This window comes from Neofelis nebulosa, chromosome 8 (assembly GCF_028018385.1).
Source record: "Neofelis nebulosa isolate mNeoNeb1 chromosome 8, mNeoNeb1.pri, whole genome shotgun sequence".
Lineage (NCBI taxonomy): Eukaryota > Metazoa > Chordata > Mammalia > Carnivora > Felidae > Neofelis > Neofelis nebulosa.
The window spans coordinates 83,309,610-83,332,969 of record NC_080789.1 but is presented as its reverse complement, the minus strand read 5'-3'; the positions used below and the strand labels follow the sequence as shown (position 1 = coordinate 83,332,969).

The 23,360-nt window shown below is 39.9% G+C and overlaps 2 protein-coding genes across 15 annotated transcripts in view; one reads left to right on the top strand and one right to left on the bottom strand.

The window, feature by feature from the left end:
* Positions 1-6,451, bottom strand: part of LMNTD1 (lamin tail domain containing 1) — a 485,471-nt gene extending 479,020 nt beyond the window's left edge. For 13 of the 14 annotated variants that reach the window (XM_058743305.1, XM_058743303.1, XM_058743306.1 and 10 more), the window contains exon 1: positions 5,474-6,065. The gene's annotated coding sequence lies outside the window, so the exon portion shown is untranslated. Of the gene's footprint in view, positions 1-5,473; positions 6,066-6,325 lie in introns of those variants that run through there. The other variant, XM_058743304.1, reaches the window with a different exon arrangement.
* The window catches only part of RASSF8 (Ras association domain family member 8), a 118,362-nt gene continuing 101,447 nt past the window's right edge, over positions 6,446-23,360 (top strand). The window contains exon 1 of the mRNA XM_058743321.1: positions 6,446-6,546. The gene's annotated coding sequence lies outside the window, so the exon portion shown is untranslated. The remainder of the gene's footprint in view (positions 6,547-23,360) is intronic.

Below are 23,360 nucleotides of genomic sequence, written 5' to 3'. Positions count from 1 at the left end.
CTTTAGAATTCTCCATAGAATCCGGCTGAAGCTGGTCTCCAGCTGAGACCATATCCTTACTTAGCTTTATTCCCCCCACACCATGCAACCTCCCTCACATCCCCTCTCCTGAGGCATGCTCCCAATAATTCACTTGCACCAGAATCCCTGTCTCAGGCTCCACTATGTAACCCTACCTCAGATACATACTTATTCCATGTATTTATTGGAGGTCCTTTATTGGCACCAGAAAAATACGTCTCTGGGAAAACCAAAAATAAAATAAGGAGCAACTTAACAGGACCCTAAACCAAATCTGGACATATAACCTCAATTTATACTATTTCTAGGCCTATACCTAATATCTGCTCTCTTGTAGACACTCACAGACCACATTCTATCAAATCCAAATTGAAGTCTTATTTATTCATACTCTTTTTCTCTTACTATAGAACATTAATTTTTATACCTATTTTAAAAATTAGCTATGTGGCATTTATTATTAACCAATACACTTGTTGTAATTCTTAAAAATGTGGCTGGATGATTTTAAGTTAATTTGTAATGATTATTCTTGCTGTGATCATATAAATCTCACACTTTTAATCACGTGTTGGGTTTTTCTTCCCATGAACTATAAGTTCTGGATTGTGGATGGTTGGGTCCCAGATTAGCAGGTTCTGGTTAATCTAGCAGTGTTATAAAACAGATCAAATTTCCAGCTTGCAATTAATAAAAATATAATTAAATATATGCAGGCAAAGCAGAAGATAATTTAATCTGCTATGATTCAGAAGTCATTTTAGGGTCATCATTATATACCTCAATTATAGTATTGCACAAGTATAGGAGAGTGGTGAGTAGTATTCAGGTTGAAAGAAGTCCAGACAGACCAGATTTTACTTCATGTATTTACAAAGATGTAACCTCATAACACCAGGTCCTGCATTCACTGTTTTCCCCCAATATACTGATCCTAATATAGGCTCTTGTAGAGAGCCCCCAATAGTTAATCTCAGCTGATTAAATTCATTCTTCTAGCCTATAATAAAAAAAATATCAAGACTTTTTCATTTTTATGGGATTATCCTCTCAAAAAACTTCTACATAAATAAGACCCAATCATATTTTAAATACTATTTCTGAATATATTTGCATGTATTCCTTTTGGTATAGCCGGTTACAATTCCCATTTATAGCTTATGTTGTATTCTAATTCCATACTGTACTTCATTGCTTAACAAAATATACTGGTCATCACTCTCCTCCCCATCAAGTTATTGGAGGGTTGCTTAAGGGGTTGTTTATGACTTGGTAACTAATTTTTTTTTTTTTAAGAAGAAAATATCATGAAATTAAAAATTCCTACAGCTCTGAGAACTGTGCTTTGTTTCTAAAAAGCCCCTTTATGTTGGTCAAATAAATCACAATATTTACATATCTTTACCTTATTTCAGTATGTATACAGGTTTTTCATTAAGAATGGGAAAGAATACCATATTTACTTGCTTTCCATATATACACACTGAAGAGAAAAGGTGACTGTTTTCCTTTTCCTTCCAAATTTATCAGTAATAGTGATAGGCTGAATAAATGACCCCATTTGTACAAATTTTAGCATATGACTTTGAGCTTCCAGGTAGTATTGATGTCACAAGATTGCTGCTGTAACTCCAGCTATACCAATCATATTCCAAGCAATCATAGGGCTTGAGTCAGCCCTGCTAGTAACTTACCACCAGGTACACAAATAAGGAGGAGTTCCATACAATACCTCCCATCCACATACCATGGCCTTCTGCAAGGAAGGTTATGAAATGAAATTTTTCACTGGGCACAAAATCAGATTTCTGTTACTAAGAGCAAAAGGAAGAAAGGAAATGAGATAGGCAACTAGTATTACCTGCCTTATTTTCTTTTTAAGTATGTGTTTCCTTAGATGAACTGTGAGGTCATGGAAGGCTGAGATTATGTCATATTAATTTTTATAATCTCAGAACCTGGCACAATACCACAGTTTATTACATTTTTCAAAATGTTTATTAAAGACAAGTATAACAGGTAAGTGGCATGAGTCTGTTCCATTTTTTTTTATTTAAAAAAATTTTTTTTAACGTTTATTCATTTTTGAGAGACAGAGGAGAGACAGAGCATGAATGGTGAAGGGGTAGAGAGAGGGAGACACAGAATCTGAAACAGGCTCCAGGCTCTGAGCTGTTAGCAAGGAGCCTGACGCCGGGCCTGAACTCACAAACCCGTGAGATCATGACCTGAGCCGAAGTCAGACGCTCAACTGACTGAGCCACCCAGGTGCCCGGAGTTTGTTCCATTTATATTGTCACTCATTCATTTAATTGTTATTTCAACTAATATTAATTGAGCTCCCAGCCTGAGCCAAGCCCTGTATCAGGCATGGGGAATACAGTGATAAATACAACACAGTCCCTGGCTTTACAAAGCAGGTAGAGGTGACGTTAGGGGAGGATAGGAATGGCTCTAAAAGTAAACAGGCAATTTCAGGGCGCCTGGGTGGCTCAGTCAGTTGAACGTCTGACTTTGGCTCAGGTCATCATCTCACGGTTCATGAGTTTGAGCCCCACGTTGGGCTCTGTGCTGACACCTGGGAGCCTGGAGCCTGCTTCAGATTCTGTGTCTCCCTCTCTCTCTGTCCCTCCCCTGCTCACACTCTGTCTCTCAGAAAATAAACATTAAAAAAATGTTTTTAAAGGTACACAGGCAATTTCAAGGTGATGTGGTAAAGAATAAGAAGTGGTCCTGAGCCACCATTTGAGAGGTTATGAAGCTGTAAGTAGTCTGGGTGAAACATACAGTTAGGGAAAGAAGAGGAGAAAAAGAAGGAAAGGTGGGGATAGATAATAAAAAAAAACATAAGTTATAATCATAAGCCCATAATTTATTCCTGCCAGCACACATACCTATTTGTTGTGACAAAATGTTTGTTTCTCCCTTAGACTTCCTCATGAAAGAATTTCCCAACACTCTGTCCTTGATGGATCTGTCCCACTGACAAGGTTCTTGGTTGGCCTAAACTGTAATCACAACTGTGTTCTATGGACCTTATCCAAGCATGGAGCAACTGTCTTCCCAGCATCCCATCTTACAGGATGATGTTCCCTGGTAGGCCAGTTTGGGAAATGCTGGTCTAGACACATGTTTCTCAAACTTGGCAATATGAGTCTACTAGACACCATAAAAAAGAGTTGCCAGGCATTTCCAGAGAAAGGAATTATCCCCCAGAAAGTGCAGATCTGAACCTGGTTTTCTGAGTGTGTTTACACCTTGGGTTTCAGTTACACGAGTGACCAGGACGGATACAGGTTTAGCTGGACTAATGGGTCACCACTTCAGCAATTTTACAGTCAAATAAGTTATCCCTATGATGCTGTGACTAATAATTAAAACACTCATCTCTTCCTACAAATAATCCGGTTCAATTCAGTTTGTAACATATATGGCTAGAAATGTATCTACATCAATTCCTATATTCTTTGCCTACCTTAGAGAAAAAGATAGCCCCTAACCATGAAGCAGAGGTCACAAGAAGAGAGACAGATTTGAAGATGATATGTATGCTATTGCCTTAAATACGGAGGAAGAGGCCACAAGCCAAGGAAATCAGATAGTATCTACAAACTAGAAAAAACAAAGCAATGGATTCTCCCCTAGAGACTCCAGATGGAACACAGCCCACACCTTGACTTTAGAATTTCTGACCTCCAGAACTGCAAGATAACACATTCTTGATTTTAGCCACTAAGTTTGTGGTAACTTTTTTAGTAGCAATAGGAAAATAATAATACACAGTAATATATCTCTAGATGGTGTCCCCCTCCCCCTTCACAAATCTTTCTTGGGATTCTCCTCTTTTCCGAATCTACCCTCTCAGATTATTTTCCTGAAAGTCAAATCTGATTATGTCACAGGGCTTAAGGTGCATGAATACTCACTGATTCTAGGTAGATTACTTTTGGGGAATATATTAGAAACCAGAAATAAGGGTTGTTTACAAAATCCTGTCAAGGACATTTGGTATGATCTCAGGAAAGCTTAACAGGGATGTGATTATAGCTAAGAAAGCTTAAAACAAATTGCACTCTACACTGAAGAAAAAATGTATTAACCATATGGGGTTGAGGTAGAGAAGAGATTTTTCTGGGTTGATTCAGGACTGGACAGAGATAAATTCACTTGACTCTGGCACCATCAGTAAGACACACGCTGGTTTGGAGGCGGGGATACTTCAACATGTACCTAGAGCCTAGTAAGTGTTTATCCTAAATATTGGTCATGGTTATACTATCACAGTCAACTTCATCCTGATTTAAATGCTAGTCATGTGAAAGTCGGTTGTCATAAGCCAGTCCACTGTTCACCTCTGGATGTGTGATAAAATTGAGGTCAGGACGCTACTGGTAACCAACAGAAACTAGATTAAGGTTCTTCTTCTACTTCCATTCCCCTTACAGAAAGATAAAAGATATGTCCTTCAGTAAGATCCTGAATCCTAGTTTAACAATAGCCACACTTCTGCCAGCTATCACTCACCCGTTTCAAGACCTCCACCAAAAAGGGAGGACTATCAACAACAACAAAAAAGGGTGGGGGGAGGAAAGTTCAAGGAAGGAAGAGGTCAAAATTGGCAAATGCCACAACGGGCATAACAAAATGCGGATTAAATTTTTCCATTAGATTTGGCAATTAGGTGGGTGACTGATGTTGTTCAGTGGAGTGAAAGGTTGACAAGGGAATGAGAGTTTAGGAAATGTTAACGTTAAGTCTGGAAAAGTCCTCTTGAGAAGAGGATCCATGCCCTAAGGAATCACCTTAAGTAAAATTCCCTCAGGGTTTGCATCTGAATCCTAGAGAACTCTCCTTGTCCACAAATCCTCCAAATGTTTATCAGCCAAATTTGAGTCTCACTGATCTCTCTTTCTCCTCAGTTCACCTCAAAGGCAAAGGAACTAATGAGCTGTGCAATAACTAAAGGTCAAAAAACAAGAGGAAGAAACAAAAGACCTACAAACACAAACTCAGAACAAAACAAATCAGGTCTTTGGTAAGAGAAGCTGTAACAAGTTGTGCTTCAAATTTAATATCCTTGTTTTGATTTAAAAAAAAAAAAAAGAAAACTGTCTGGAGAATTAAAAGGGGCATTTTATAATTGGAATGTTTTCTTGTATCTCAACCATTATCTTCACTCCATCTCCCTCCAAATTAATAGCTGTTGCTGAGTTGTGGGCATGTGTGAGCACAAGCCTGGACCAAAGACTGAATTTTGTCCAGTGGCTAGAGTAATTGCGTGCCATTTAAAAAAAAAAAAAAAAGGTGGGATAGGGAGAACCACATACATATCTGCATTTCCAGATGAAAGCACTGGTTTTCTTCCTCGACTATTTGCTGTATTTAAGGGTCAGGGAGGGGGGGAGCAGTTTTCTGAATCTGAGCCCAGCTCTTTCTAAACTTGGTTACTCACGTCTGATTCATTCGCTGTGTTTTTCATCTCCTGTCTCTGTCACTGCCTGCCGCTGAGAAGGGGGTCGCTGAATCACTGCCACTCCAGATGAAAAGCAATTCAAACCCAGTCCTTGGAGGATGGAAGGTTTTGTTTTGTTTTGTTTTTTTCTTTTTTAAGCGTCTGCAGAATAAGCCTCCTACTTTCCGACAGGACCGCAGAGGGCAGTTTTACAAGTCTCACCCGGAGCTCTGGAAGATTTTGCTCCTGTGAGAGTCAGTAGGCACTGGTCACCTCACCATTTCTGGCTTTTCTGGTCCACAGGCCTCGGCGGTCGGGGGTGTGTGGTGGGGCCAGCGGCGGCGGGGCCGAGCTAGGGGCGCCGGGGTGAGCTTGGCCCGGTGGGCCCGAACGGCTGCGCCGCGCTCCCCGCCGCTTTAAAAGCTCCCACAATGCAGCGCTGGCGTCCCAGTTCCGTTACAATGTCTCTCACGGCGCGAGTGAACCGGCGAGGCGCGGGCGGGGAAGCCGGAGAGCCGGGGCTGTAACCCGAGCGCCCGGCCGAGGGGGGCGCCCCCGCGCCGCTCCTCTCGCGCGCTCTACCCGCGGCCCGGCGAAGGGGCGGAGTCGCCCGGGTGCCCGAGCCCGGCCCGGCCCCCAGCCCGGCCCCCAGGCCAGAGGCACCGGCCGCGGGAGCGAGCCGGCCGCCAACTCCACCGTCCGGCACAACGCTCGCCGCCCCGCTCCTCGCCGAGCCTCGCTAGACCGCCCGCGGCAGCGGCGGCGGCGCTGGGGGCGGCTCCTGCGGGCGGCACAGCCGCTGCCCGCGCGCTCCCACACCGCGGCAGCTCAGCCAGGGGCGTCCACACTCACCTAGCGCTGGCCGGGAGGTGCGCCGAGAGGACGCGCCGGGAGCCGGGGCCTCCAGCCGGTGCGGGGCGTGCGGCCCGCCGGGTGCGGCGGAGGGAGGCGCGCCGGGCGGCGCGGCCGGGACAGGAGCTGGGCGGCCGCCGAGCTTCGGACGCCGTCGCGTCCTCAGCGCCCCGGCCGGCCTGGGCGGGCGGCCTGCGGGGGCGGCGCAGTTGCGAAACTGAGTAAGTATTAACTTTACTCCGCTGCTGCGATTTCTGGGCAACGTCTAGGATCCCTCCCTTCTCCTCCTGGAGCCTCGGGCTCTCCCTTCCCCGCCCCCTCACCCCTCCGTCTGCACCTTGGGTTTCTTCGCCGGTTCTACCCTGCGGCCACTGGCTCCCAGTTCCTCCGGTTCACCTTTTCCCTGTTGTGTTCGCCTTTTGCGCGTTCTGCCCGCCACGCACACGCGCCTCTGAGGAGTACAAGCTTGTGTCCTGCTTCTCTGTTTCCTCCCAGTGTCCTTGGCAGGGGAGTTTAGAGGCCACTTTTGTTGGGCAGGGAAATGTATGTATGGCTTCTTTAACATTTTTCTCTCCAAATGGAAATCGGATGTTCGCTTGCCGGGTGGCGGTTTGGTGAACGCTTACTTTTTCCTCTGAAAACAGGATTGGTTTTTAGGTTTTAAAATTTTGTTTGAACGCTTAACCGTCCTCCGTCCCTATTTCCCCTTGTCGCCAACCCGTCTGGAGAGGCGAGTCCAGACGAGGGGACTTTAAAAGTAATTCCGTTTTGCAGACTAGAAACTTTGCGAGGGTTCATAGCAGAAAGCATCATAAGCTTCAAACCTGAAGGGACGTGAGCTTTGAATGTGGCTCCTTGTGCGGCACTAGAGCTTACAAGCGAGTACCTGGGTTCGTAATTGAGTGTTGGCGTTGTTATTTTAGCATCCTAGAGCCGCCTGGTGTTGCTAAACCACTACTTTTTCAGCATCAAATGGCATCTTGAGCAGAGCAAGCGTTGAATGTAATTACGGGTCAGCATTGCCCCTGGTCTTTAGGGACTTAGAAGGGAAATAGATGCAGGGCACATTTCATAGCTGTGAAACCCATCAGGTTAGCTGTGTCAGTGCATCACAGCATTGCATTAAAAAGAATTCTTCCAGCCTGGTAACAGCGAGGAGGAACATTTACAAATTTTCCAGTATGATATGGCTCAGCAATTCTTCGTTAGATCTGTTGTGTCACTAGAAAGGGCCTTTAAAAAGGTATAGAGCTCAGCTTTTCTGCCGATTGGATTAACCCCTCATTCTGATAGAAGGCCTCAGGTAGTCCTCCCCCCCTCTCCCCGCCGTCTTTCTTTCTTTTTTTTTTCTTTCATCTTTGGGTTGTCAGCAGTTGGCCATCCTGTTTTGAAGGACTAGAAAACGGGAAGCTTTTCTTAATGTATTTTCAGCATCCCGTCCTTTGCCTGGGTGAGGCAGTAGTGAATGCCAGCTAGATCTCTGCAGGGAGAGGTGCAGGTGGACACAAGAATCTGGCAGAAGGACACTGTAGTACTATCATTGGGGGGTGGTGGTGGTGGTTTGTGTGTTTATCTTTTAGTGGGCATATTAATGCTACTTTTTATTTATCTCCATGGGGAATCTCCCAAAACCATGAAAATTACATGTGACCATACCCAGCTTTAAGAAGACTGAATGTAATTTGATTATTCTGTTGAAGGATCAGACTCAACAAAATAGAATTTGTAATGTAGGCGATAAGACCTTTCAAAAATCTCTCCCTCATTTTCTCTCCTTTTAAGAGCCTCAAGCTGGTACTTTCAGTAATAGACACAATTGTTAGTAATGCATTGAGTTCTTTCTAGGTTCATTAATCAAGCCTAATTTCTGGCTTCAATAGCTGAGGGGGACATCAGCCCAGAGAGGGAGAGAATCATGAGACTGTGCAGATAGGAAAGGCATTTCAGTTTGCTAAAGTGTCAATGTGCTGCAGAGAAAAGCAGTTAAAAAGAAGAATGTTCAGGTTTTAGCATGCACATTTACTGAATTTGGCATTTGGTTGAGAAATTTGGGAATTGCAGATTTTAAATTCTACAGTTATGGTATCATTTCTTTTTGCCTAACATTGTATCCTTTTAAGTTTTTGATTGTTTAATGGGAATCTCAATACTTCCTTTTGTAGCCTTCTGTACTGGGTGGCTTGCATTAATTTTTTACTTGAATGGTTTAGCCATTTTGAGAAATAGTTTTTCAGAATTTCTTACTCAGTTGATCTATCTTATATTGATTCATGTATGGTTTGTGAGTAAAAATATTGTTCACTGCTGGGTGTTGTTGCTCTTTTCATTATCATTGATTTCTGGCATAGTGGCTTTGCTCCTTTATTGTAAACCATTAAGGTCCTAGGTATCTTGCTGGTGTTCAAAACATTGCAAAACTCTGCAGGGAGAAGTGGAGAGGGGATAGGAAAACATTGTGCATCATAAATCTGAGAACTTGGATTTATTTTTTTTAATTTTTTTTAATGTTCTTATTTATTTTTGAGACAGAGAGAGACAGAGCATGAGCAGGGGAGGGGGAAAGAGAGAGGGAAACACAGAATCCGAAGCAGGCTCCAGGCTCTGAGCTGTCAGCACAGAGCCCAACGCGGGGCTCAAACTCACAGACTGTGAGATCATGACCTGAGCTGAAGTCGGACGCTTAACCAACTGAGCCACCCAGGCACCCCTGAGAACTTGGATTTAAAAAATAACATATCACCTGTTTACTCACCTTGGGTGCTAGCTTGCTCCAACCCCATGTAGATTTCAAAATGGGAAGTATGGACATAGTTTCCAAGAACTGTGTATAGTGAAAAGAATGCTTACCCCACAGCCAGCCAACCAGACTTGGGTAGCAAGTGACTTTGTCACTTTGAACTGATTTAGCTTGGCCATGCTACTTCAACCTCATGATCTACAGCATGATCTACAGTTTGCTTTGTGTAAAATGGGAATACTGTTCCTAAAAGGGATGCTGTGACAAGTGGAATAGCTAACATAGTGTCTGGTACATCTCAGTCAATACATGACAGTATCTGACACTTCTCAAGAACTGAGCTCTTGATTACCCAACCTTTCAGTCTGTTTCTCCTGTGTTTTTCATCCCCTCCATCCAACAAGTGGCTCAGGCCAGAAGGCTGGAGTTTAATATTCATTCTCACTTCTGTTCTCACCTCCCCTCCCCACCCCCAACCAGTTTGTCACAAAGTCTTTATTTACTTTTCTGGAAAAATCTCTTTCAAACCTGTCTGATTTTCAGTCTCCACTATGTTTCCATTCCACTTGAGGCCACCATTATCTTTCCCCATTGCCTTCTGCATGTACTCTGTATCCCTTCCAGTCTCTTTTCCTACCAGTAGCCTAAAAAGAAAAAAAAAATGTCACTTGCTATTTAAAGTCTTCAAAGCTCTAAGAAAACACATTTATTTCTCCAGATATAATATGAGATCTTCAACATACCTATAAAGTCCTGCATGGTTTGACCACTGCCCACCCCCAATCTTCATCTCTTGCTAGCCACATTGTTCAGTTCTCCAGCAGGCTCACATCAGGGCTCTTGCTCATGCTATTGGTCTTTCTATTTTAGGACCATCTCCTTGAGTAATTTGTCATCCTTGGATATGGATTCAAATATCCTCTCTATAAATGTCTTCTCTGAGAAGACCCTATCCTTAGCATCATGTCATTTAGAAATTCTTTATTTTCTCCCTCATAGCACAATCATCTTGCCTTCTTTGTGTTTATCATAACTTATATATTATTTACTTAATGTTTCTTTCTTAGCCTCAAGGTCTAAGTAATACCCAGTTTATTCACCAGTCTATACTCAGTGCCTGGTACAGTTAGTAGGTGCTCAATAAAGGATTCTTGTTATAATTAATAAGATAATATCAGTTTTATATTTGTGTCTTGGTTGCCTCCTATGTCACTGTTCATTCTGCTTTTCATAACAGAAAAGCCAGACTGGTGCTCTCCTGTGTTCCTTCATTGCTGGTGTTAAATGTGTAATATGAAACAGCCTTTGCAGATACGAGGCAAAATTAATGCATTTGGGCTATGTGGAAAATTCATAGTAATAAATTGAGACACCTTTTAATTAGTGTTACCCTTGTGATTTTCTGTTGTAGATAATCCTTTTTCTAAGTACATCATTAAAGTAATTATGGTTTTTTTTCATCAGACAGGATTACTGAAAGAAAAAAATCTTAGTAGTTCATATTATTTTACACATGTCATAGGATAATATGTTAGCAGCTATTGATCGCTCAGTGTCAGACTTCAAAGGAAGGTAGAGAAAACTAGTAGAAAGATGAGAGTTCTAGTTCTAAGGATGTTTAGTACTTTCCAGCTGTTGATGTGACTTGCATAAATAACTACATATCATTTGAACATTTAGTTAAGGTAGCAGAGTAGTTATTTAAAAATTGGAGCCACCTAGAGGTCTGTAAATTCTTTTTCCTTCTCTCACTAAAGCATTCCTTCTTTTAGCCAAAAAAGTCTCATGACTTTCCAAGGCCAAGGAAGGCTTAAAGCTTTGAGTATTTTGTCATGTGGTTGCTCTCTACAAATTATTAGTTTGATGCACTATAGTTCTAAAGTGCTTATGTCCTTAGTATTAATGTTTCTACTCTAATTCTTAAGTAATAACCCACATTTCTTTTGACTTATTTCTTAGGACTTGAGTTTCTTTTTAGAATTTTCCCTTGCACTCTTAGAGTATAAATCTAATTCCTCTTTCGTTTTGTAGCTTATACTTTAGGTCATAAAGTATACAGAGAATTTAGGAGTTGATTCTAGTTCTTTCATGATTTATTTGTTTGCATTTAACCTCTGGGTGTCTCCTAAATGTTATACCTCATAAGTGGTCTAGACTCAGTTTTTGTCTGCAAGAAGCTGGATGCCCTTGGATTGGGAAAGTAAGGGAGATTACAGCAGCATTTTTAAGTCCCTATTATATGCCAAGCTTGAGGCTAAGTGCTCTCGCAAAAGAACAGTGAGTGGTTCATCCAGTCAAAATCATAAAAAGGAACCATAACCTTTCCATACATTTGCTTCACTCAAAGAAATTGTTTTTGTTGTTCCTCCATTTCCCTACCCTTTATTTTTCTAGTTAGGAAGGCATGGCAAGATAGTGAAGCCCTCTCTAGCTCAGCCCATTACCTTACCTTTTTATTTATTTAGACCTGAATTTACTTGTATAAAAATACTGGATGTGGGGCCAGAAAGGGGCATGCCCTTTGATTTGTCTTTGAGGTAGGTCTCTGTGCTCCAGGATATTTGAACCATGAGTAACTACTACTACGGAGGAGAAAAAAGTTATGGTTGAGAGTCCTAGTTATTTTTACCCATATATATATATTAATATATATATTAACATATACACACGCATATGCATATGTATGTATATATATACATACGTACGTACATGCTTACTGGTTACTTTGGGTGACCTTGAATGAGTTGCCTGAAGCTTTATAGCACCAACAATATCTATTACCTATTTATTTCACAGCCTTGCTATTGGATTTAGAAGACTTATTTTTGGCAATGGTTTTTTTTTTTTTTTTTGTCACATTCAAATATATCACAAAGCTCATTACAATTAACTCCAATGCTGTCAAGTTCTATGCATTAAGAAAAATGTTTTCTTAGCATATGTTTTAACTCTTTGTTTTGATAAGCAATCAGGTATGAGTACAGGTTGTAACAAGAGGAGAGTTGTAATACTTTTCTACCAGCTTTTATTCATGTGTGTGATATATCTTGTCAATTGTTAATGGTCATTGGCTTCTGGTTAATCATGTTTATCCTTAATTGTAGTAAATTTATTATTGTAAAATCACCTAAAATTAAATTATTTTTCAGAAAGAAGCACATACAGTGGAAAAATTAGAGTGCTCTTAATGGATAGGTATTGGACAGAAAAGTAAGATATCACTCTAATTTTTGCTTAAAATATTTGAATAGATTTATAATTTCTGAAATCCTACTGCAGAAATAGTATTGAAAGGTAGGTTGGGAATAATTTGTAGTGTTTAAGGTAAAATTTGGGTGTTTCTGAAGCAAGTTCTAATACTTGATGCCATTAGATGTCAGGAAAGTAAACTAGTTTATTTGTGCTACATTTTCCTTATTTTCTTTTTGTATATAATGACTTCCTTCTTTTATATCTCTTTTTTAATTTTTATTTTTTATGTTAAATTTTTTTAATGTTTATATTTGAGAGAGAGAAAGACAGAGTGAGCAGGGAAAGGGCAGAGAGAGAGGGAGACCCAGAATCTGAAGCAGGCTCTAGGCTGAGCTGATGCACAGAGCCTGATGTGGGGCTTAAACTCATGAGCCATGAGATCATGTCCTGAGCCAAAGTCAGAAGCTCAACAGACTGAGTCACCAAGGTGCCCATCTCTCTTTTTTTTTTTAAACCTCTTTAGTGAGCTAAGCTGAGGTGAACAGCTTAGTAACATGCAATGAACTGCACACATTTAAGCATACAGTTTGATAAGCTTTGACCTACATATATAAATATGAAATCATGACCATAGTCAAGATAGTGAATATATATATTCACTATCTTGAATTTCCCATTCCCCAATTTCCCATTCCCATTTGCAGTCCCTTCCCTATCCATCATCCCCTCCCCGACAGAGCACAGCTTTGCTCTGTCTCTGCAGAGTAGTTTGCATTTTCCAGAATATAAATTAATGAAACATATAATATATTCTTTTTTGGTCTGACTTCTTTCACTCAGAATAATTATTTATTTGGAGATGCATTCATGTTGATGTATGCAGCATTGATGAATAGTGTTCCATTATATGTATATACAACAAATTATGTATGTACCTATTGATGGACATTTGGGCTGTTTCTAATTTTGGGCTATTACAAAGGAAGCTGCTGTGAATATTTGCATATAATCTTTGTGTGGACATACGTTTTCATTAATCTTGGGTAAGTACATAGGAGTAGAATGGCAGGGTGATGGTAGACATACATGTTTAGCTTTTTCAGAAACTGCCAAACTGTTTTCCAGAGTGATTATACCATTTTATTTTCCTACCAGTAGTGTATAAGCATGCTAGTTCCTTCACTTCCTTCCCAACAATTAGCATGATTAGTCTTTTTTAATTTTAGTTATCAGCAGTATTTCATTTTTATTTTAATTTGCCATTTCCCTAATGACTAGTGGTGTTTAGCACCTTTTAATGTATTTTTTGCTATGTTTATATCTTCTTTGATGAAGTGTTTGTTCAAGTGTTTTGCCCACGTTTTTATTGGGTTGATTGTTTTTTTAATTGTTGAATTTTGAGAGTTCATTATATATTTTGAAAAATCCTTCATCCAATATATGTTTTGCAAAGATTTTCTCCCAGTTTGTGGCTTACACTTTCATTTTCACAGTGACTTTTGAAGAGAAAAGGTTTTCAATTTTGATGAAGTCCAGCTTATGATTTTGTTCTCTTATATATTGTGCTTTTGGTGTGCTTTTTAAGAACCTTTGCCTAAGCTAAGTTCACATAGATTGTCTTCTAAAAGTTTTCTGATTTTCTTCTAGAATTTTTATAGTTTTAGGTTTTACATTGAAGTATATCACCTATTTGAAGTTATATTTTTAAAATAGACTTTATTTTTTAGAGCAATTTTAGGTTCACAACAAAACTGAGGAGAAGGTACAGAGATTTCCCATATACTCCCTGTCCCCCCACATGCATAGCCTCCTCCATTACAGTATTCCCCACCAGAATGGTGCATTTATTGTAGTTGAACCTACATTGATTGACACATCATTAAAACCCAAAGTCCATGGTTTATGTTAGGGTTCCCTCACTCTAAGTGTTCTAAGTACTGTGTGTTTAGGCAAATTTATAATGACACATATTCATCATTATAGCATCCCACAGAGTAGTTGCACTGCTCTAAAAGTCCTCTGTACTCTGCCTATTCATTTCTCCCTCTCCTAATCCCTGGAAACCACTATGATCTTTTTACTGTCTCCATAGTTATCCCTTTTCCTGAATGTCATATAGTTGGAATCATATGGTATGTAGCCTTTTCAGATAGGTCCTTTCATTTACTAATACGCATTTATGTTTTCTCCATGTCTTTTCATAGTTTGAAAGCTCGTTTTAGCCCTGAATAATATTTCATTATCTGGATGTACCACAGTCTGTTTATCCATTCACCTACTGACAGACACATCTGTGTCCAACTTTTGGCAATTATAAATAAAGCTGCAAGAAGCGTCCATGTGCAGGTTTCTGTATGGGCATAGTTTTCAACTCCTTTGGATAAATACAAAGGAACACAACTTTAGGGTCATGTGGTAAGAGTATGTTTGGTTTTATAAGAAATTGCCACGTTTCCCAAGTGGTGTACCATTTTGCATTCCCACCCTCAGTGAATGAGAGTTCCTGCCCTTCCACATCCTTAACAGCATTTGGTGTTGTCAGTGTTTTGTATTTCAGCCATTCTAATATTACATTGTTTTAATTTATATTTCGCTGAAGACATTATGTGGGGCATCTTTTTATATGCTTATTTGCCGTATCTCTATCTTTGGCAAGGTATTAAGGTGTTTAGTCTATTGAGTTACATTTTTTTTTTTAATTGAGTAAGTTTTGGGTAGAGTTGATTTTCTGCATATGGCAATCTAATTGTTTCACCACTATTTGTTAAAAAGACTATTATTTCTTTACTGAGTTGTTTGCATTTTTGTAGGAAATGAGTTGCCCTTTATATCTCTTTTTATTATATCAGTTGACATTCATACCTGGATAAAACAAACTAAAGGAAAAGCAACTAAATCCTATTCTGGACAATGAATGTGTTTTTGTCATGTTTAGTAAAATTTCTAGTTTTCTTACTGTAGCCTTTATGTAAACCTTTCCTACGCAAACATTTCTTCTCCCTTTATTTCTCTTTTTGTTATTGGCTATGTATTATAATAAAGTCTGGTGGTGGGACATGCACAACTTACCCCTGTAAATTTTAATTAACTTTACTGTTAATGAAAATTATTTCTTTTCTCTCTTTGAAAATCTCTCAACCTAGATCACACCTTCCATTTTAATTTTCCTAGTTTTGATGGTCTGTCTCTTCTCCTATTATGTTGTTGAGTCATGACATATGGTATATATTGGAAAGACTGCTCACTTCAGTTAAAAACCTGGCTGGGACTGGGTAACCTTGGAGAAGTTATAAAGCTCACCCCTTCTCAAGTTTCCTTTAAATGGGGCTACTATTTCATCACTCAGGGGTGTTTTGGAATAAAAGTGATGTTTGTATCTGTCCATATATGGAAATGAATGTAAATGAAATGTCTCAGTGAAGAGTTAGTGCCTTTCTCCCTTACCCAACTCCAGTAAGCTGTGGATACTCATTCTCTCTCAACTGGGAGTCTGAACAGGCCTCAGTGCTCTTTGGAGAAGACAGGTGCTCCACAGTCTGTCTAGGCAAGTGGTCTGAGGAGAGAACACTGTCAGTGTAGATGATAGAAAGGTGGGAGAAGAGTGTTTGCTAGTTAACACGGGTGACATCCTCCTCACCCCTCGCAGTCTGGAGTTGGCTGCCCTCTAGGCTATTCTCCATTAGTAATCCTTTCTCCCTATTGGATTTCAGTCTCATCTTTCCTTCTCTTCTTATCCTTAGCCTGGAAAGAATATGCTCAAATCTCTCTTGACATTGCTACACCTCCTGTCTACTCCTTCTGTCTCCTTTCTCAGCCAACTTCTTTGAGGAGGTGTCTGTGCTTAATGCTTCTACTACTCACTCCTCAGCCAGGTACCATTTCTTAGAAACATTTTGCCACAGCACCAATTTCTTAATTGCCAAAATCAATGGGAACTTCTTACTTCTAATATAACAGAAGCTTTTTGTAGCGTGTTTGCACTGTTGAGCTATCTTCCTGTGTCTCCAGACTTCTCCTCGGCTTCCTTGTCAGTGCTCTTTCTTTGTTCATTTATTTATTCAAAAATGACAACAAAACACACAACACTGCTCTCATAGAAAGTGCCCTCCACTGGAGGAAGTTAGATAATGAGTAATTTTACATTCTTTATATGATGATAAATGCATCAGAGGAAAAAAATATAACAAGTTGGAGAAATTGAAAATGCTGGGGTTGGGAGTGGAGGTGTTACATGATATTGGATAGGCAGGAAGTCCTCACTCATGAGAACACATTTCAGTAGAAAACTTAATGAAACGAAGGAAGTAACTCTGCAGCTGTCTGGAGGAAGAGCACTCCACACAGAAGAAACATTGAGTGCCTAGGCACTGAAGCAGGTACATACAGTTGTCTCCAGATCAGTGAGGCTGGGAGTGGGGCCAGGGCATGGGACAATAGCAGGAGATGAGGCAGTGGGGCCTATATACCAGGCCCCTTATTGGCTGTGACAAGGATCTTGGGTTTTACTCTTGAGTGAGAAGACAGTTGAGGATCTTGAAGAGAGGAATGAATGAATTGGAGAGTAGCATGGAGTAGTAGGTGAGAGGATGAACTGTGGAGCTGGCTACTTAAGTTAAAATCCCAGGCCTAAACTTAACTGGCTCTGTGACCTTGTAGTAGTTCTGTAGCTTCTCTGTGCCCCATTGGTAAAATGGGAATATGAATGATCTCTATCTCACAGTGTTGTTATGAGGATGAAATGAGTTAATATTTATAAAGAACAAAGCATGGCAGATAGTATTATAAAAATGCTTGTTAAATAAAATCAGTAAAATAGAAAAGGCTCCCTGTGCTTCCAGGTCTTGTCAAGAGGAATTTAGAATAGAAGCAGAAAGCCTAAACATGGAAACAACCTAAGTGTTTATCAGTCAATGGATGGATAAAGAAAATGTAGCATATGGAATATGATTCAGCCAGAAAAAAAGGAGTTTTGCCATTTGTGACAACATGGCAAACCTTGAAAGGACAGACCTTGAAAGCATTATGCTAAGTGAAATAAACAGAGAAAGACAAATACTGGATGATCTCACTTATATGCATAATCTAAAGAAAAAAAAAAAAACACCTGACTCATAGATACAGAGAAAAGATTGGTGGTTGCCAAAGGCGGGGAGTGGGGGTGGTTGAAATGGTTGAAGGGGTTCAAAAGGTACAAACTTGTGCTTATAAGATACATAAGTCCTGGAAATGTAATATACAGCATGGTGGCTCAATAGGAAGGAAGGAAAAGGAAAAGGAAAAAAGAAAACCAATTAGGAGATGATTGCAATAATTCATGCAAGGAATGGCTTAGTTGAGGTGCTAGTTGTGAAGGTGGGGAAAAGGGTCACATTGTGGGTGTATTTTGGAAATAAGGATGACTTATTGGCTCAGGAATAGATCTCCTTTTCCTCCCATCTCTGATCTTTCTGGCTCAGTCTTCTTTGCTCCTTCCTTCTCTCCCTTTTGACCAAGGGTTCTCAGAAAGGGTAGTAGTGTTTGGAAATATGTGGGGGCCCTTTTTGGCTGTCACAGAGACGAAGTTGTGGATATTTCTTGTGTTCAGTGAGTGCTCAATATCATGCATGATGAAGATATGTCTTCTGCAATTTGCCAGTAGCTACCTTGTAGAGAAATGCTGCTTTAGACCTTCTTCCCACCTCTCCTACCTGTCCCCTGGGCTAGGATTTCCTAACCTGTGGTCCTGTGTGGGTAGCAGGGGGCCTATTAGCTACCAAGTATTTTTTCCAAAATGTTTGTTTATATACATTTTAGTGAATGGGGTAGTGGTAAGAATTTTAATCAAGTTCTCAAAAGGGTTCATATCCTCAGAATGTAAGAATTTCTGTTATGGGTGGTCTTACCCACCTTCATGGTTTTTATTCTGGCCTGTATGGTGGTGGACTTTCAAATCTGTTCTGTGCTTTGACTTCTAGACCCTTCTCTACTGAACCATGCAACACTTCCTCAGGATCAACATGTCTTCTAACTTCTTCCTGTATTTCCCACAAGGGTTTGTGGCACCATCATCCACCTTATTCTTAATCTTGCCTTTTTTGTGCCACTTCATCTTGACTAATTCATCTAGTTCTGCTTTTACCTCCTGGACAGCTGAGGAATTTTTTTTTTTCCATTTCCCCTTCATACACTACTCTAATTTAGCATCTCTGATTTAGATTGCTGCCACTTTGCTGGTCTTCCCACCTGAGACCCATCTTCCACATATCAGCAGATGACTGCTTGGATACAGAAATCTCACTGTGTCACTGACTTGCTAAAAACTCAGCTCTGTCAGTGCCTGCAGGGTTGCATACAGGATCTCTGAAATCTGGCGCTAGTTCCCTGTCTTGGGCTGTTCAGGAGGCTGTCCTGCCTCCCTGCTTGCTTGGCTGCCCACCAGCTCTCCTCCCTCACCTGTCTTTCTGTGCTGGCCTCTAGTAGGACCAAATTAATAAGCTGTTGTATGCATTGATGCTACAACATCTAAATATGCTATTTGGCCACATGAAAAAATAGTTCAGTCTCTTTCTTACCCATACTTTATAGCTTTAAAACCAAGCTTGGCTATCCTCTCTTCCTGAAGGAAGTGCTCGCTCACTTAGAAGTCCATCTTGCCTTCCTTATATATCATATGCATGCATATTTCTCTTCTTTCTTTGTGCTGTAATTTCAGAAGCTCTCTATTTCAAACAGATGAGCTTCTAAGAGGCTCTTCTTATGCTCATTTGTTCACAGGTTCAAAGTGACTAAGAAGACTAAGCTTGCAGTCCCCCAGTGCAGTTCAAGGAGTGTAAGTTGGTTCTTTGAAGCTTTGTAACCAGTTATGCCCTTGCTGCTGGATGTTCAGTGGGGCATCTTTTTCTGAAGTGGAGCAGCTTTGTCTACATTAAAAATCTCTTGAGGCAGATGGGTCCTTTATGGTCTGTTTGGAGCCCGGGGGAGCCCCTTAGTAGCCCTTGGAGTCCAACTTCACTCCTTACCTCTTGAATTATAGGAGCCTCAGTGGGTTCAGTTTTGGCTGTACTCAGCCTTTCTGTTCTAGAACAATTTCCTGGCCTCCTGAACTAACTTTGGGCCAAGTTTCCATTTTTAACACTGATCATCCTGTTGTATATTCAAAATGGAAAAACTTCTGAAGATCTGTCTTCTCTGTTCTGGCTGATTATTACTGCTAGGTTAATAGGTATAGGTTAGCCTGTTTCACCCTCAGCCCCACTTATCCTTTATCCTTCAGGGTTCCATATACAAAAGGAAAAAAAAAGAAAAATATTTTTTACCACTCTCAGCTATTTTTATTAGTTATCCTTTTGTTTCTGCCATAATTTTGTGTCTTTTTTATTAGTACATTAGACATGTACTGTAGCTTTTCATCGTGAGATAATGATAGGGTTAATAATGTTTTTTTTAAAATACTTTAAAACATATTTTAAATATAGCAAACATTTTCATCCACAGACTAATGAACAGGAAGGTGCCCACCCAAGGCAGAGTTTTCAGAGTTTGGCTTTGGAGCCAGTATATGTCCCCATCTTGGCAATTGTGATACGAAAGCTCAGGAGTAGGGAGGTCAGGATGTGTTTCGTGTCACCTGCTAGATTGTGGGTCTCCTTGAAAGTGAGATCCATATTTAATTATCCATCAACTACAATCTCTTTAATGGCAGGAACTTGTCTGATTCTCCTTGGATTCGTAGAGCATGGAACTGTTAGTTGTTGAATGAATTCATTTGCTAGCTAGTATTTATACCCTCAAGAGGAACCGTACTAGACTTCCTCTAAGTATATAGTTGTGTAGACTAAACAAAGAGTTTAAAATATAGACGACTAAAACATTCATGTTACATGGATGACTGAGGTGATACTGAAATTTGGTTGGTAGGAATGGATATTTTACTTGGCTTTTGAAAACACTTCAACAAGTAGCAACTACCATGGTCAACAGTAAGATTTTGTAGATGATATGAGGAGAGGTGATGTAGTCTGTGGAAGCTTATTGAGCAATGAGGATGCAGTAAATATATAAATAATTACATATGGCAGAGTATGTTATATATATTTTAAATATATTAAGCAGAGTATGAGGAGAGAGTGGCTAAATGACTTAAAGGTAAATAAATGTATTTGCTATGGCAATTTTATAATAATTGGAAACATCTAAATGTTTGATTGCAGGGTACTGGTTAAGTAAATGGTGGCACAGCTTCCAGATATACTGTTAGATAGCCATTAAAAATATTTTTAAAGAATTTCTAGTAATTTGGGTAAAGCATATGCTTTATTGTAGGGGGAAATATCAGAATATAAACATATATAGGCAACTTTTTTTTTTTAAACCAGGCATCTAGGAGGAAGAAAAGCACCAGGAAGAAAATAAACCAAAATATATACACTGCATCTGACTTCAAGTACATTATATGTGTGTGTATCTATGTGTGTGTATTACACATATACAATACATATCATAAATATACACTTCAGTGAGTTTTTTACACACTGAACCTATCCATGCAACAAATGCCTAGATTAAGAAATGGAACATTATCAGCATTCCCACAAGCCCCCTGTGCTCTTAACTTTCAGTGACATTCCAGAGTTTTGACTGTTTTTGTTCCTTCCAGAAATGTAATAATACAACATGTACTCTTTTGTGTCTTAATTTCTCACACTCAGCATATGTGATTCACCCATATTATGTATAGTTTTTTAGGTTGTTTATGTTTATTACTTATTATGGATGACTTTTAATCATGCTCTTTTGTGTTTTCCAAAATTTGCTATAATGAGCATGTATTTATAATCAGAAAAAGATTACATTTGTTTTTTCAAAGATGCAAAGTCAAGTTTATTCGTGCCTGCGTAGATTCAGTTACCCAATTCAGCTAGACCATGGAACGTATGAAGGAGAATTGAGAAAATAAGTTGTGGCTATTTAGAAACAGATGTGCAGTGCAATATGAACTCAGTATCAAGACAACCAGATTCTGTTTTGTCATTTAGTAGTCATCAGACTGTGGACACACTCTTTAATTCTTTGTTCCTCAGTTTTCTCATCCATTGGTCAACTAGGTATGATGACATCTTCCTTATAAACTAGGCATAAGGGTTAGCTGGAGATCATGAGTCTATGAGTCTGCTAGGTGGTGAGGTCCTTCATTTAAAAATTGGAGTTAGAGAGGGTGGATGTGCAAGGAGGGAACTCATGTCCAGTTCCCATTTTCTCTATGAAGTGAGGGCTGAGGGTTCTTTGTAAGCAAAAGCACATGGCTTTGACATATTAGTTTGCACAAAGCAAAGAAGCTTTGGGGCAGGCAGCCCTTAAGTACTCAAGGAACTAGGGGACCCAAGGGGGAATGCAGGAAGAATGCAGCAGTGTTGAGGGCCCAGCTGAGGTTGGAGCATAAATGTGAATATAGTGTGTAAGTTTTTCCTCCAGAAGATTATGATTTATCTGGGCTACCATTAAGGTGAATCTTCTTTATTATAAAAGTGGAGGAGGAAAAAACAAAGAAAAAGGAAGGAGGAAGAAAGAAAGCCACTGACACATGAGAAGTACGATGTCTAATCTACAAAGAGAACACTGTTTAAAGGGAACCTCTGATTTAAAATGTGTATTATAGAAGTCCACAGTGATTTGGAACTTAGATTGTCTTTTTCCAAGCGTATTTGCACTAAAAGGGAGGGCTAAGATTTTAGTCTAGCCCACAAAGATCCACAGAACAGGCAGGCAGGTATTTTTTACTAACATGTTTTCTAGTTCTGAGAGTCCTAAAATCAACTAGTTTTAACTATTTTAGATCCTTCAAATAAAGTAGGGCTTGATGTGTCAGCCTGGAACTGTATTCATGGATAGCATTGTTTCTATGAGAGTAATACTCAGGTACAGTGAAAACTTCTGGGAATGCACTCTGAGTTTTTTCTGATGCCTCCAAATATAGCGATAGGTGAGCACTAGTTTCTGAGCCCAATACCTGGAAGGTTAGCTATTTGTAGATAAATGATGTTGGTTCCTTTGCTCAGTTTTAATCCATTCACATAGTATCTATTGAGTGCCTACCAGCTAGATATGCAAAAACAAAGAGAACCAGTCTTATCTTCCAGATAGTTTGTATCTGGGCCAGGTATTTAAAGAAATAATTTTTGGAATGTGATAACAGATAAAATGGAGATGTGGGTTCTTAAGGTGGGATTGGAAGTGCGTGTTTCTGGAAAGGTGTTTCTGAGTCTGCCTAAAGAAATCAGGGAAGGTTTAAGAGGAAAATTCACTCTTGAATGAAGACTTGAGGAAGAAAGGCATTTTCTAGGAGGACACTCCATACTGAGGAAATGATAGACACCCCCCCTGGGAACAGTACATAAGGGAGAACATGGTCTGTTGGAAAAGTACAGTAGTTTTGATATTTCTTAAAGTTAGATGTGTACAGTGGAGTCGGGGAATGGCAGGAAACTGAGGTAGGGATCCCCACTCCCCGACTCCTCTTGCAACCCAGGGGTTGGGGAAGGATAGCACATTGTCCTAAAGTTAGTTTAAGTTTCTGTTGATAGCATGATTGGTTATGAGAAACAGTTTTTCTATTTCTGTTCTGAATTAAGATTTTTACTTCTTTAGATTTTACATTAGGAAGAAATTTAGAGATTGCTTTAGAATTAACTGGGCCTTAGAGTACTGCTCAGTGTCTTTTAGTACAGTGTATTTAGATCACCTCGTGAATACTCCACAAACATTTATGAAGCACACGTTATGTTGAAGGAATTATACTTGTGGTGGATGGTATTACAAGGATGAGAAATGGCCCCTGCCTTTCAAGAAGCTTACAGTCTAGTTAGTGAAGCAAAACTTTAATTTTCAAAAGTCCTATTATGGAAATAAAGATAATAGCAAAAGAAAGAGGATTAAAGATAATAGCAAAAGAAAAGAGGATGGGCTTGTTACTTAGAACTATGGGAAGCTGAGGAATGTATTTAGAAGACCATGTAATCAGGGTGCCTGAGTAGCTCAGTCAGTTAAGTGACCAGACTCTTGATTTCCGCTTGGCTCATGATCTCAGGGTCTTGGGATTGGCCCCGCATTGGGCTTCAGGCTGGGTGTGGA